Genomic DNA, 15242 nt, shown 5'->3' with positions numbered 1-15242 from the left:
ACTCAGTTCCTGATTTAGCCTCAGATTACACAAAATTTTTCACCTATTTGACCAAGTTTTTTTAAACATAATAAAATCGATGGGTTTAAGTGTCATGCGTTTGACCATCTCTCCTTGACAAGGAGACAAAAGAGCCCAGAAATTTTAGAGGGCTGGAGGGATCAGAGGAGAGGTAAGGAGGTGAGGAACACTGGGAACCTGGAGACTTGAGGAGGAGCCGGAGGATGGAGGTAAACAGGCCTGGACCCCCGGGGAGTCAGTGAGTTTCTCTGAGTTTCTCCTCTGCCCTGGGCTCGTCTCTTCTTTGGCTCATCGTCTGTTCACACATCAATACTTACTCCACCTCAGCTGTGGGGACGCACTGCTCTGGCGTCCATCAGGGATACCACAGTGAAGACGGGAAGAAATTCCAAGGGTTCTAGGGACTGTGGGACAACTGACATAATTTTACCTATTTTTCTGGATCGTAATTGCTAGCAAGTGGAATGTAGAGGCGTTATTAGATAGGTGAGTTGGCTAGCTGTGGCTGGCATGGAAATCCCTTATTCAGAGAAAGTTAACTAGGTTTGTCAGGGGTGAATTGTTGAGTGATTTGCAATCGTGTAGGGCCAGAAAATTCAGAACTTGCTTCCTTCTAAACTCCTACTAGATTCCCCACTTGCCCCACCCCAAGGCAGGGCGGGTGGGCGTGGGGGGGCGCACCGCATGCCACGCCACCCTCTCTTCTGTTGTCCTGGTTGTTGAATTCAGAAGAAAGAGTAAGGAAGACTTTGAAGGGTTTATCATAGTGGGCAACAGGAACTGCTCAATTTAACCTGTTGTCCTTTCCCTTAATTTTAAAATTACAATTCTTGCGCTTCAAATGGACTTTGATCTCTTTTCTAACTAGTCTTTGCAGAAGCACAGTCTGGATAATTTGTGTCTAGTGTACATCCTATTGATACACATGTCAGGTGTACACACACCACTTACTGGGTTAGCCTGATTTGTCATTACTGGATTATGTGTCTAGCCTAGGGCTGGGCTGGACAGGAGACAGAGTACTTCCAGGTTTTCTTCTGCTGGCCAAAAACGCCTGCGCCACCGGACTTTGAGTCTTTGATTTTTCTTGTTCAAATCTTGCTTCACTTTATTTGTGAGCTGAATTCTTTTTCTATCCCATTCTATCACATACAGTTTATTTCCATTCTCTTCTGAAAGACATTTTAGAAGCTATCTTTCATTTACTTAGAATTTGCAAATATTTAAGGCAGTGTTCCTCAAACAGCTAGAGTGAAGGGGTTTTTAAGTTGCATTTTATGAAAAAACTTTATTGGCAAAGGAAGAACTTAGTTTAACATCCCATTGTATTTACAAGGAGGCTCTAGCCGACCTGTCGCGTTCATTAAGCACTGAACACACAGGGAGCTCCGGTCCATCTGACCGCCGAGGCTCCATGCACCGGGCTGCGTGGGGCTTCCTCCTGATCTTGGAGCCGCCCAGGCTGATTCGGACTCGCTTGCCTCCCTCCCAATATGTCCCTGTGTCAGGCTCCTTCTGAGGCGACTGGCTTCCCCTGTATATGACTTGAGGCAAGTTCCTTTCTGCTTTTTGAGCTGCACCAATGCCAGGTCTGTTTGCTCTGCCCGGGCATAGCAGAGACCAGAGCAGGATCACGTTCTGAGAGGCTAAGAGGCTTCCTCTGGATTTTTCATCTTCTACGGAGATGTTGTTAACGATGGCCTCTTGGCTGCCACTCTGCGCTTACCTCTTCTGCTGTGTGTCTTGGCGATACAACAGACAATGAGCAAACGGCCCTCGCTGGGGCCAAGGGAGCCTTCCTGCTTGCTCTGCAGTCGCTGGCTGGGTCACCAGAGGGTACGTGTTTGGGGAGTGGAAGCGGGGGAGAGTCTAGAACCCACAGAGGAGGCACGTGTGGACATGCTTGTCCCTGAAACTTAGGGCCTCGGGGAAGCGGTCAAATGGCCCCGTGGTTGCACTCCCACCGCTGTGCTGCACGTCCCTGTGGCTTGGTTTGAAATGCCTTCTTGATTGATTCTGCAATGAAACGATTTAGATTAAAGATTAAGAGGATATAATTTTAATAGAAAGCAATCTTACTAAGCTCTGTGTTTAAAAGCAATGCAAAATATCAGTAACAATTGTCTTTTACTCCTTGACTTGTTCGTCAAGTATTTTCCAACCAAATTATGGATATAGGTAAGCTAAAATTTACCTTTGCAAACATTTATTTGATAAAAACTTGTTCTCGAGTTTTTCATGAGATTTATTCCCTGAGAATTAATGTAGATGTGGCCCCTACATATCCTTTTGCAGTTGACCTATTTCTGCAGTTTCTGTTGGGGTTTTTGTGGCTAGGCTCCCATGACTTTCTGTAGCCAGCGTGGTTCCTCACACCGCTTGGTGAGGGTTCCAACTGGGAAAGTAGAAAAGCTCGAAGTCTGAGGTAAAGATTCTTTAACAGAAGCTTTGGGGAACAATTCTGGACTCAAGAGTCCCCAAATAAGACATGAATACTGACAGGCACACTGAACACCTTCAGTGGTTCTGCAGGCCGTCCACGGCGTTCCGGGGGATCAAAGGGCGCCCTGAGTTTGCAATGCTGGGTCCTTGGCAGCGTACTCCTTTGTGCCCATTTCTTTGCCTGTTCAGCAAACGTCTGTTTGTTGCCAGGCACTGTGCTGACCACTGGAGCTCTTATCTCTTACATGGTGATACAACCAATGATATGCAAACTTGACACACAAATGTGAAGAACGTACAGCCTTGTTCACGAGGAGTTTATAACCACGTGGGTCAGGCAGATGTACAGACCGAGTCATAACTCAGCGAGCTATGGCTGCTTTTGCATGTATCCTTGTGCCCTTCTGTCAGGGCCAACTTTTTGGGTATGTGACCTGTCTTGTCACACAGAGTCCTGTGCTTGGATGGGGCCCGTGCTGAGGTTAACGTTCTGCTGTTACTATCGTGAAGTTTTTAATAAATTTTGAACAAGAGGCCTTGTATTTTCATTTTACACTGCGCCCCACAAGCTTGGAGCCAGTGCAGCTAATATGGATCCATTCGTTCAGTGCGTCCTCGGAAGGCCTCCTTGCTGCCAGCCCTGTTCGCCTAGTGAGCAGAGAGTGGACTCCCTGCCCTCAAGGAGGCTGGGCTGTAGGTGCAGAGAGAAGACAGGGAAAGTCAGCATAACAAACAACTTCCACCAAAGCAAGTTCTGAGATGAGGGACTGTGGAAAACCTGGAGCGGAGTACTCCAAGAGGGGCTGAGATTCTCAGTGAGGTAAGGAGCTGGAGTGTCAGATGAGGTTTCCATGTGTTTGCTGCTGTTAGTGTGTCTTTGGTATTACAACTGAAGAGTTTCACAAAGCCACAGAGATATGCAGAACCCAAGTGAGTTATTAGATATATTAATATATTTTAAATAAAATAAAAATATATATCAATATTTTTAAGAATTGTGGCTTTTGCAGAATAGGAAAAAATAAAAGTACAAAAGGATTATTGAATCTGACCTACCCAAATCAGGTGATAAAACATATGAAAGGAATACATTGGGGTCCAAAGGATCAAATACCTTTCGAGTTAGACAGAGAGACGTGAAATGTCATGAGAGGGCAACAGAGCAACAAAACAAAACCCTCAAATCGGAGCAAGCAGGGAGGAAGCCACCTATTCCTGAAAAGCAGGAAATAGGCTGAAATCGTGGGAAAGAAGGAAGCGAAATGGAATTTCAATCTGGGGTCGTAGGCTGGGGGGTCTAGCCCTCTGTGTTGTGGACTCGATACAATGACTTTTCAGCGTAACTTTGTCACAGTGACTGGAAGAGACCCTGTCTGTGCCATCTGCCCCCTGGGCAGGGCTTGAACCCTGCACCTCAGCCGCAGCGTTCTCTGGCTAATGTTGGATCTGGGCCCCCTGAGTCGGAAACCTCCACTTGCTTAGGATAACATAATGGCCTGCCTTGGTCCCTCCAGGCAGCTATAACAAACTGCCACAGACTGGGTGGCTTATAAGAAACAAAAATTTATTTCTCACAGTTCTGGAGGCTGGGAGTCCAAGATGGGGGTGCCAGCATGGTGGGGTTCTGGTGAAGTCCCTCTTCGGAGGCACAGACTGCTGACTTCTCGCTGTGTCCTCACATGGCAGAGGGGCAAGAGATCTCTCTCGGGGCTCCACCTCATGACCTGATCACCTCCCGAACGCGCCATCTCCTCACACCCCCACACTGAGCACTGGGATTCCGCTATGAATTCTGGGGGGACACACACATTTAGACCTTGGCAGCCCCTCTGCTGAGTCAGTTTCCGTTAACCCCCGGAATGAGAAAAGTTGTAGAGATGATGAAGCAAACAAGGCCCACGGTATCCCATTTAGGAATTATCTGTACATGTTCGGGGAATTTAAATAGCGACCAAATCAGGATATCTAACAAACAGTCCTCATGATCAAAATCCAAAATACGGTTGATGTCGTTGTGCTTTAAGTCAAAAGTTCTGAGAATTTTACTGTGTAAACAGTATTGAAATGTTAAGAAAGTTCAAGATATGTTGAATTCATGCGTTGAATTTATTTAACTTATAAGAACTTATATTTTGGGAAGTTTCTAGCTTTTAGAAGCAATTAAGGTGTGTAAAAGAAAATCAAATGCATTAAATTCACACACGCAGTTTAAGGCAATCAGGGGAATTAACTTTATTGAAGACCTCTTATAAGCGATCATAAATAATATGCTATAAATAATTAAGATATATAAGAATGAATCTTTTAAAATCTTTATAAAATTGCTAATTAAACTTAAAAGCTTAGATAGGAAATAGAGTTTTGAATTAGTAACTTCGTTCAGTCTTCTGTTAAAGTCCAAAGCAACCTTAAAGTCTTCTCTGTGCCTGAAACTCAGGCTCCAGGACGCCTGAATTAACTGTGCCATCTGACCTAGAGGCCGGGGGACCTTTCAGGGTTGGAGAGCTCAACTAGGAGTTTTGTCTTAAAAAAAGCCTACCTCGCTCTTTGTTAATTGTCAAACAAACAGGACTGGAGTGACAAAGCTACCTTTTCTCTTTTAAGATGCCTCGTTAACGAAGGATTTCTCAGAAAACCAAGAAGGTTAATTTTATCCAAAGAGATACTACTCACGGGTGCTTGAGATTCCTAAAATTAAAAGTGCATTCGTTGAACACTGGCTATCCTAGACTTCAGAGGGATAAAAAGACAGGTTTCTAGTCCTTGTCGATTTTATAGTCTTCTTGGGGACATGGGCATATTTAACAATAACTGAGAAACAGTGCAGAAAATAATAAATACCAGAAGAAAAAGCTCTGAGAGATGAGGAGTGGAGAACAGAATTCCTTTTGGGGAGAGGGAGGAAGTAGATGTGGAAAGGCTTTCTGGAGTGGCATTTGAGGTGGACTGGAAAAGGGGAAAAAGGCTTATTCCCAAGGCCTCCTGATTCCAGGGGAAGGATTTTCTCCTCAACACACCGGCTTCCTGCCCTGATTGCTGAGCCTGGCCTGAGAAACTGGGCGGTCATAGCTTGGCTGCGTCCTCTCTCGTTGTCTCTTGGAGGCCAGGCTGCCCTACGTATTATTTCTTACTTCTCGGCTTGAAAAGTTTTCTGGGGACAACTTCAACACAAAATCCTGTGGATGTCCACTGTGTCCTGACTGGGTGGTTTTGTCTAATTCCGGGGTTTCATATTAGGAAGCCCAGTATTCCCACTCACCAAGGGCCCCTTTTCCAACCCAGTCTTTCTCAGCAATGAAGATATTATTTTGATTTTCATTTTTCTGCTCCTTCCCTGTTTCTTAATTGGTTCAGAACATGGCTATGGTAACCCCAAAAGGAATATTTTACCTCCGCAATGAGACCACAAACACAAACAGGGATGATAATGTGTACTTTGTCTACTGGTTGGTTTGGTCTATTTACTGTTTCAGCAAACATTAATGGATGGTCCACTGTGCCCTCTGTTGATAGATGCTTTTTTGTTTCCTCCAAAGAATTAGGGCTACACAATAAAAATGTTAGAGGCTCAAATATTTGTTTGATTTGTTCATATTAAGGAATTTGGACTTCATCCCATAGGCAAAGGAGAGTAATCAAAGGTAACTGAGACAATGTCAGTCTTCACCCCTCACCGCCCTGGGGAGATCAGGTATACAATCCCATGAGTAGGGATCCCTTTGACTTAACTGTACATTTGTGTGTAAATAACTGGTCTTTTCATTTATGCAGGTTTTGCTTGAATTAGGATAAAGATGCCACAAAATAAATCTCATGAGTCGGGGGTGGGAAGCAGGAGTGATGGGTGGCTGTAGCAAGGGTAGGTTGGGAATATTTAAAACATACTTAGATAAGTAGTTCTCACTAGAGAGTGGTGGAACACTTAGGCATAGTAAGTGATAAAAAGACCCTCCATATGTCTATCCTTGCCATTTCCTTATCTCCTTGCAAGGTATCCTAAAAATCATGATGAATAAACAAAAACTCTGTTAATGATTTTTGCATTTTTTTCTCTTTCAAGACATAGCACCAGTCCTGCCAGGATGTTCTTCTGGAACAGCCCAGCTCTTTTGACAGGTAGTCCTAAATAGATCTAGAGTCTTAAATTTATTGTAGCAAGATATGGATTGTGACACCTGATACTTGACAGTAAAGCTATAACCTGGAAGGCTCACGTCATTGGGTTTATTTACAACAGAGAAATGAAACATGTCAAATAGTTGCCTTCCCGGTAAATGCAGCCGGTGATGAGGGGAAATCATCATTTTTTCCTCTGCCTGGGGAAATCTTAGCCCTGCTGGGCTATGTCTGGGAAAAGACTCCCATTCGAGCTCCCTGCTGCTAGGAGGGTTGACCTAATCCAGCACAGAATTCAGCTCAGAGTATGTGGAAGTGGGATAGACAGAATCTACAGGCAGGGTCCATGGGGCTCCACCCATGTGGAGTCAGATACCACATGTTGCTGAAAAATAGCTCCTTTTTACCAGAGGCATTTCATGTAATCAAAACCAAAGGCTTTGTGGGTCCATTCAGGATGGTGTGTGACTTGTCACAATGTGTTTGCAAAGTCAGAAGGAGCTGGAGCAAACATGTGTCTGTTTAATTCCCCAGCCACGTCCACCTCCACAGCAGGGGCTGGCACTCAGTGTGATATTGGTTTCACCAGCTGTTTGGAGATCGAGACACATGACAGGTGGGTAGGGCTGGCAGACTCAACAGCTTGCTTTCTGATTGCCAAGAAATAGATTGGCTAGCTACAAATGGGGTTGGTCTGAGAAGCAGGACGCCTTTTGCCTGTCAAGGAAAGCGTGGCCACCCTGGTAGGCAAAGACACTAACATATCCTGGGTGGGCGTGGGTGGTCCCAATTTCAACCGCTGGAGGCGCTGTCGGACCGTGTGACAGACCAGTCAAACCCTGTATCCCGATACATCAGTGCATATGTCTGGGCTGATTAACAGGCAAGGAGCAAAACCTTTTTCTTCCAAACTGCACTCATTTCTCACAGGGTCTGGAATGCCGTCATTAGGAATTCAATTCTTGGATCTTGAGGTCTTTGTAAAATTTTCAGCAGTCTCTATTAAAACATCCGACTTCATAAGTGGCGACTCAGAGTAAAGCTTTTGTGATGGAGTGAGTGGGTGTCAGGAGTGGAGAAAGCCATGTAAATCTTGGTTGATAAGGTAATGGAAGAGAAACTCAATCTCATTCAAAGTCCAGTCTGTGGCTACACTTCACATGGGGCCATTCCAATTTATTTGTTGACCTCACTGAAACAGTATAAAAGTTTTGTTATTGAGATAGAGCAAGATTTTGTTCTATTCTGTTAGAAACACTGTATATTTTGTTTAAAAATGTTAGACCGCGTGTGCTGCCTTTAACATTAGAAAACAGCAGAGGTTAATCCCTAGGAGATCTCAGGACAGTGACTGGAAGAGTCCTGGGTCCCTGGTGTCAGGGAGAACTGGAGGAGACAGGAACTAGAGGAGAGGAAATGACTGATGGGAGGGCTGTAGTCCAATGCCTTGCAAAACTTGATTTCTGCTATACCTCGTTTCCACTCTTTCTACTTTGCCACAAGGCAAAATCAAACTGCACTAGAGTCAGAGGGAGTGCTCAGAAAACCAATGGGCTTCCTCTCACTCAATCAGAAGAGACTAAGTCTCTCTTGCTGGACATACAGGATCAGGGGCAAGTGGAAGCTTTCTGAAAGAAAGAAAGAAAAAGCGCGTCTCATCATTGGATGTGCTCCTTCAGGGCCAAGAAAAATTCAGCAGGCCGCCGTGGAACCAAGACCAGGGAAAACCAGGGTAAAGACAGATCAAAATGAAAAGGTGAGCATTGTTTAGATTAGTAAGAAATCTATCTAATTATTTTCAGTTATGCAAAATGAGTAAGTTCTAGAAATCTGCTGTATAACATACTGTCTGTAGTTAACAATACTGAATTGTACACCTCAACATGTGTCAGGACAGTAGATCTCACACAGTGTTCTCACCACAATTAAAAAAAAAAGAAATCTATCTAATCATACTTGCATGTCTTTAAAAAGCTTTTCTAAATAGTCTCTATTGAATATTCTTCATGGAACCATTTTTGGTGGTATTGTGTCCTATATTCTCTGACTCAGATAAGTGTGTCCAGGAGAAGCGAGCTGCTTAGACATGAGAAAGCCTTGTGTGCCTGGTGGCACTGTATGTTGGCAGTGGTAGGATGACATTGGACAAAATAAAAAAGGCCACGTAGGTGCTCACCCCTTAGTTGTCACCATGCCATGGAACTGCCCTTGCTAAGTACTGCTGTCTTCTATTTGCAAATTAAATAGAAGAATTCCGGTCCTTCTCTTCATTGACCTCTCTGTGACATTTGACACTATTGACAGACCACATTCTCCTTAAGTTCTTTTCTCCCTTTCTTTTTCCTATTTCTCCTTCTACTGCTCAGATCGCTTCTTTTCAGACTTTTCCACAGGCTTCCTTCTTGCGCTCTTTGAATATTGGCATTCCCTAGGATTTTATCCCTGTTGAACCTCTTTTTTGCCTCTGTATTCCATTGTCCCAATCAATCCTACAATTGCCTATGATTTTCCTACCTTCTACACAAGGCTGGAGCCCCTTGACAAAGCAAATAAAGCCCTTAGCTTCCTCTCATGCCTTTTTGTCTGTCTTTCAATTTTCTCTCTCACCGTTTTACTCCTCATGCCCCAAATTACATGCAGTTTCACATTACATGCAGTTCTCTGCACTCCCTCCATGCCTCTGCATGTGTGTCCCCACTGCCTGGAGTCACCTCCTCCTGGCCTTACCTCCTGGTGAACTCCCACCGAGGAACCCCTTCCTTTGACTTCGTTTGACGGAATGAGTCATTGTGATCTTCTCTCATTTCTCCTCTCTACCTTTTGTTTACCTCTAGTTCAGCACTTACGCTGAATGCAATTTTTATTTTTCTTATTAGATTATGGCCTGGATAAGATCAAAGACTGTGTCTTATTCATTTTTGTATCTCCTGTCACTACCTGTGACCATACTGACATATATAAGAAACTCAATAAGGAGTTGTAAACGGAATGCATGAAGCCAACCCTTAAACTCTATAAAATGGCTACATGGATCATAGTTGGTCAGACTTTTCTTTCTCCCATCCCATCCCCCCAAATTTTAAGGACACTATTGTGTTGACCAAGGAATTACTTGTGAAGCCTGAATGGACTAATTTCAGACACTTTCAGTCAACTGAAGAGAGAATGGCAGAAAGAGTTGGCCCTGAGTGCTCGCTATTTATTTTGTAAATTGGATAAAATTAGATCGCCCCCTTCTTATCACACGTCATCAGAAGCATACATGTTCCCACTCAATACATCCTATATATTCACTTAATCTAAATAAAAATCCCACCCCCAAACCATAACTCTCATCTGACTGCCGTGCCTTTTACTTTACTGGGAAAATAGATGTCTATTTTCAGAAACACAGTGTCTACTCCCTCTCTGCCCAACCTTTCATCTTGAATTTGTTTATATCATCCATCTTTTTCTCCTCCTCTTCTGTCATAGAAAAAGGTGTACGCTTCTCTTTCTCCAAGCCCTTCCTTCTCCTTCTTCCCTTCTCTTTCTTCTTCCTCTCCATCTCCTCCACCCCCTCATTCTTCCCCTCCTTCTTCTCCATCTAAACTTGTGCTCTCACTTCTTTCTACCTTTCTGTTTGTCCTCGGCCTTAATTTTTTTGACCTTCAATATAGCCTTTCGCTAGTTCTTTTTCTTAGTCTCAAACGTGTTCAACTCTTCTCTATCCTAAAAATACTTCCCCTCAAATCGGCCTACCCTTCAAGGTATCAGCCTAAATCCCAGTTTACAGCTGCCAAAGTCAGTCTTTGACCTACACCAACCTGCTTGATGCTTCCTCACTCTGTTGCTGCTGGTCTTGCTCAGATGGCTTGGCAATTACACTCTTTTTGGCCTCATCCTCTTTCATCTCCTTGTAGAATCAGACTCTGCAGAATCTGACCCTATTGACACCCACTCCCTCATTTTTGGAGTATACTTTCTCTTGGGCATCTTTTTTTTTGACTTTTCTGCTACTCCATCTTAGCTTCTGTGTTAGTTTGTTAGTGCTGCCATGATAAAGTACCACAGGCTGGGTGGCTTAACCAAAAAAAAATTAATTTTCTTATGGACCTGGAGGCTGAAAGTTTGAAGATCAGGTGTCAGCAGGGTTGGTTCATCCTGAGGCCTCTCTCCCTGGCTTGTATATGTCTGTGTTCTTCCAGTGTCTTTCCATGGTCTTCCCTCTGTGTATGTCTGTGTCCAAATTTCCTCTTCTTATACAGACCAGTCATATTGGATTTAGGCCCACCCATGTGACCTCATTTTACTTTAATCACCTCTTTAAAGGCCCTATCTCCAAATACAGCCACATTCTCTGGTACTAGGGGGTCAGGACTTCAACATATCAATTTGGGGCATACAGTTCAGCCCACAACAGCTTCTACGGGTGGCTTTTCCTTCGTTGCCTCTCTCATTTGCAGATGCTTTCAGCTTATGCTGTGTGTACATCAGCATTTCTCCAAATATGGTTCCAGTAATCACCTGTACTTCTCATTACAAATATTTATCCTTCAGTCTTGTCCCAGAACTCTTGGATCAGAATCTCTAGGGAATGGGCCAAGGAATACGCCTTTTAACAGGCTTCTTAGATGATTCTTACTCATTTCCAAGTTTGAGAATGATTATTCTGCCTGGTTCCTGGTTAGATGCTGTTTCTTTTGTTGTTATCTTTTGGTTTAGAGTTATTTACTATTTTTTAAGCTTTAAATTCACATTTCTGACTGTCAAATGAACAGGTCAACCTTGATGTCTTACTGATATTTCAAATTCCACATGTCTAAGATGAAATGCTTTATCATTTTCCCAAAATCAGTGCTCCAAATACTGGAGTTCAGCTAATGGCATTCTTGTCTACTTACTCTTCAAGCTAGAAACTTTAGTATTATCCTTTATTTCTCTTCTTTTTTTTTTTTTTTTTACCTCACCCGCCTCTCCATAAAATTCAGGTGATTCTTCCAAAGAAATTTCTCTTCAGTCTTACATTTCTTTCCCCCATAGAACCATATTCGTGGTTCAAACCCTTATCACTACTCTCTTTCTTAGGCTGTTGCAACATCCTTCCACTGGTTTCTCTCATCTCTACACACTGCCACTCTACTCCATACTGCTTCTGGAGGGAGTCACTTTTCCGAAATCTATATGTAATCACATCACTTTCTTTATTTTAAACCCTCATGTGAGCATCCCTGTTAGATTAGGCCAGTGCTTCTCAGTGAGACTGGTCATATGAATAACTGGGATAGTTTTTAACAACTCAGACTCCCAGGCTCCAAGGCTCTCTTGATTCATTGGTCTGGGCTGAGATCCCAATTATTCTGAGAATCAGCAAGTCGGGGAGCACCTAGGAGCCAGATTCCAGGCTGCAGGATAAAAAACAAACTTCTCAGCTTAGCTGCCTCCCCCTGTGACTTAACCTACCTGGTCCGCCTCACCCCCTGGGCTTTCCTTCATGTCCATATGAAACAGAACTTGGGCTTTTCTGATGAGACTGAGCTTTGCACCAGAACTCTGCACCTTCTTTCACCTGAAATTCCTTTCTCTATCACCAACTGAACAAACTCTTATTCATCCTTCACAATCCAATCTAAATATCTGCTCTTTGCTGAAGTTTCTCCTACCCTTGGTTCCATGCAGCTTGTCATTATATATCTGCAGCACAATTATTACATTGCAATGCAATTTACCTGTCCACATATCTGTCTCTCCAAAAGGCCAGGAACTCTTCAAGTATCTAGTGCCCAGTGACACATAACAGGAGGCTTGTAACATTTATTGAATGAATGATCTGGGCCAGAATTTAACATCCTGGTGTCTGATCTTGTGGATGAAGAGAGAAGCCTCAAGAGTTTCTTGCTATGACTAGAGCATCCTTATGTTTGGAACAAGATTCTAGCTGGGGTCTAGGGGTACAGCTGTTCTCTGAGGGATAGGGTACAGCCAGATCCCAAGAGGCTGTGGCTTAAGATAGGACTCTAGACTCAGCAGGTGACCAACGTCCATCAGAAAATGGATTCAATAGCACAGTTAAAGGATGTGGATGCACATAGCAGAGGCTATTACCTAATGTTGTAAGCATGTTGTGGTGCATTAAATATCTCCAGAGATCCTTTGCAGCTCCTCCCGTGGAGACTTGGACACTATCTCCCTACCGCCTGAATCTAGGCTGACCTTGTGACTTGCTTTGCCCGATAGAACACAGTGAATGTTACATTGCAGGACTTCTGCACAAGGCCTCAAGAGCCTTTGTAGCTTCTCTTGCTTTCTTGGAATGCTTCTACCATCATGAAAAGAGCCCTGTCTAAGCTGCTGGAGGAGGAGAGACCATACGGAAGAGAACAAACGTGCCCTTGCTGACAGTCCCAGGCTGTGGCCAGGCACGTGTGGGAGGCCGCCTGGGATGAGCAGTCCCAAGTTGACCTGCCAACCAACTGCCTGTGCATATAGGAGCCCAGTCAACATCACACAAGCAGAGACAGTCATCCCGGTTGCGCCCTACTCTCACCCTGAGTCCCTGGAATTGTGACCAGATAAATGGGTGATTATTTTGCACCACTGAGTTGGGGGTAGTTTGTTATGCTGCAATGGATAACTGATACACAGGTTGATAGGCATGGTGGTGGTATCTTGGAACATGAATTACTGAACTAACAAGACATTGTCCGAAACCTCCCTGTGGCAGTGCAGGCTCAGGTGTTCATAGAGCTTTGGGACGACTGGCCTGGGGGCTGGGTAGAGCTGAAGCTGAAGCTGAAGCTGACAACCAGGCGGCAGCTGAGTGACACCTGGGAAGACAGGGGCTGACCGGAAAGGAGAATGAACGATAAGCACCACCAGCTGGCATGGCCGTGTTTTCAGTGGTCGCCTCTGCCTGGACGTGTGCTATGCAGAAGTGGATGTTGTCACTGTCAGAGATGCAAAAATGTAGCTGGAACTGTAATGCGCTCTTAAAATATGGCTTTTCCTGGGAACTTTTAAAAAATATCTGCTTTTCAAAGTTGTCTTTTATTCTTGGTTTCTTACGTGTTGTTGTTTTAAACAGGTTTCCAATGCTCTACAAGCCCTGAACTGTGTGTGGGGATAATTTATAGTCAAAGCCTCATCTCTGAAACAGTCTTCTTCGGCGCTCCACAGATGACACACGTGAACTGCTGCCTGATGGGTAAACACATTGGCAAGATCCGGAAAGGTGGCATTTGGCACGAAGTGCCTTTCGGTTCTCAGGACTCTGCTCTTCAACAGATGCCTTGTAGCACCCTGCTGTACTTAACCCCTGTGATGGCTTTTGTCTGTCATCAGATCTCAATGCAGTGCAGAATTCAGCTTCTGTTGTAATTTTTTCACTCCTCTCTTTAAAAGATTTTATTACATTTTCCATGTTTTAATCCAAACAGCAAATGCCAAAAAAAAAAAAAAAAAAAAAAAAGGAGAGAGAAAAAAAGTACAGCTGTGGTGAATCATTAAAGCGATTCTTCCAGCTGTTTAACTATTATGTCTGGCCCCGCAGCAGCCTCGAAAAGGCTAAGAAAATCTTCTGCTTAGACTTTCTGGGGCTGAGAGTTTACAGATCCCTGATATTTCTTACATTAATAAACCCTTATTACCTGCTCTTGGAACGATGGAGCAGAGGAACATGGGGAGGAAATGAAGGATAAGAATGTTTTAGTAATAAAAATCTTGAGCACTGGGGTCAGCAGACCTGTGTTTAAATCTTGGGTCAGCTGCTCAGGACACTGAGCAATCTATCTAACCTCTCTGTGTCTTTATCAGTCGTAGGAGGATATTATCTCAGTTACAGAGCCATCCAAAAGATTAAATGAATGTATATCAATTAGAAAATGCACCTAGGCAGTAACTGGGGCAGTCGGTGATCCAAACAGTAGCTGTGATGATTTTGCCGGTCTGGAGGCCTCGCCTCTCCCCCCGTCTCTCCTTCCCTGTTGGGGCCTGGGCACGCGTTGTGCTTTCCCAGCAGTCGGGGTGTCGAGGCGGAGCACACAGCAGGCTGTGGTGTTGAGCCAGATGGCCCAGGTGTATTGCTTTCATGAAATTTACAACACAGGGGTATTTACACCTGTCACAGCTGTCACTCATTACAGACGGATCAGACAGCATTCCCTGAGAGGCGAGCATGGATCTGTCACAATGCAGCTCTGCAGAAAAGCCTGGTTTCCTCCTTGCCGCCTTGCAGAGTTGGGCAAATACTTTCCTGCTTCCTCCAGTCAGCAGCTACACTAACAAGGTGGAGAGCCCCACTTTGCATTCTCACTCTCCATCCCCTGCCATCCTTGGGTACTTAGGGATGTGAGGGTGGGGGTGTCTTCCCTTAAGAGATTATTGGTCCTGTAAGTAAATAACCCAGGAGCTGGAGGACAGGGTTCAGTGCTGGCCTGGGCTGGGACTGGCGCCAAGCACTCGAGTGGGAATTGTGCCGCCCATTAGCAATGGCGCCTTCTCTCTCCAAACACCAGCTCATTTTTGTGATCAGGAAAAACAGTAAAAGTTTCGAAGAAGAATAACCTCTAAATAACCTGCCAGCTCTATAGACCTCCGACCTTTACATCAGGGAGAAGTCACCCCAAGATGCTAAAGTAAGATACCAGAAATAATAATAACAACAAGAAAAAGAAAGGAGGTCTCAG

This window comes from Equus przewalskii, chromosome 30, assembly GCF_037783145.1.
Source record: "Equus przewalskii isolate Varuska chromosome 30, EquPr2, whole genome shotgun sequence".
NCBI classification, from domain to species: domain Eukaryota; kingdom Metazoa; phylum Chordata; class Mammalia; order Perissodactyla; family Equidae; genus Equus; species Equus przewalskii.
This window is presented reverse-complemented; position numbering follows the sequence as displayed.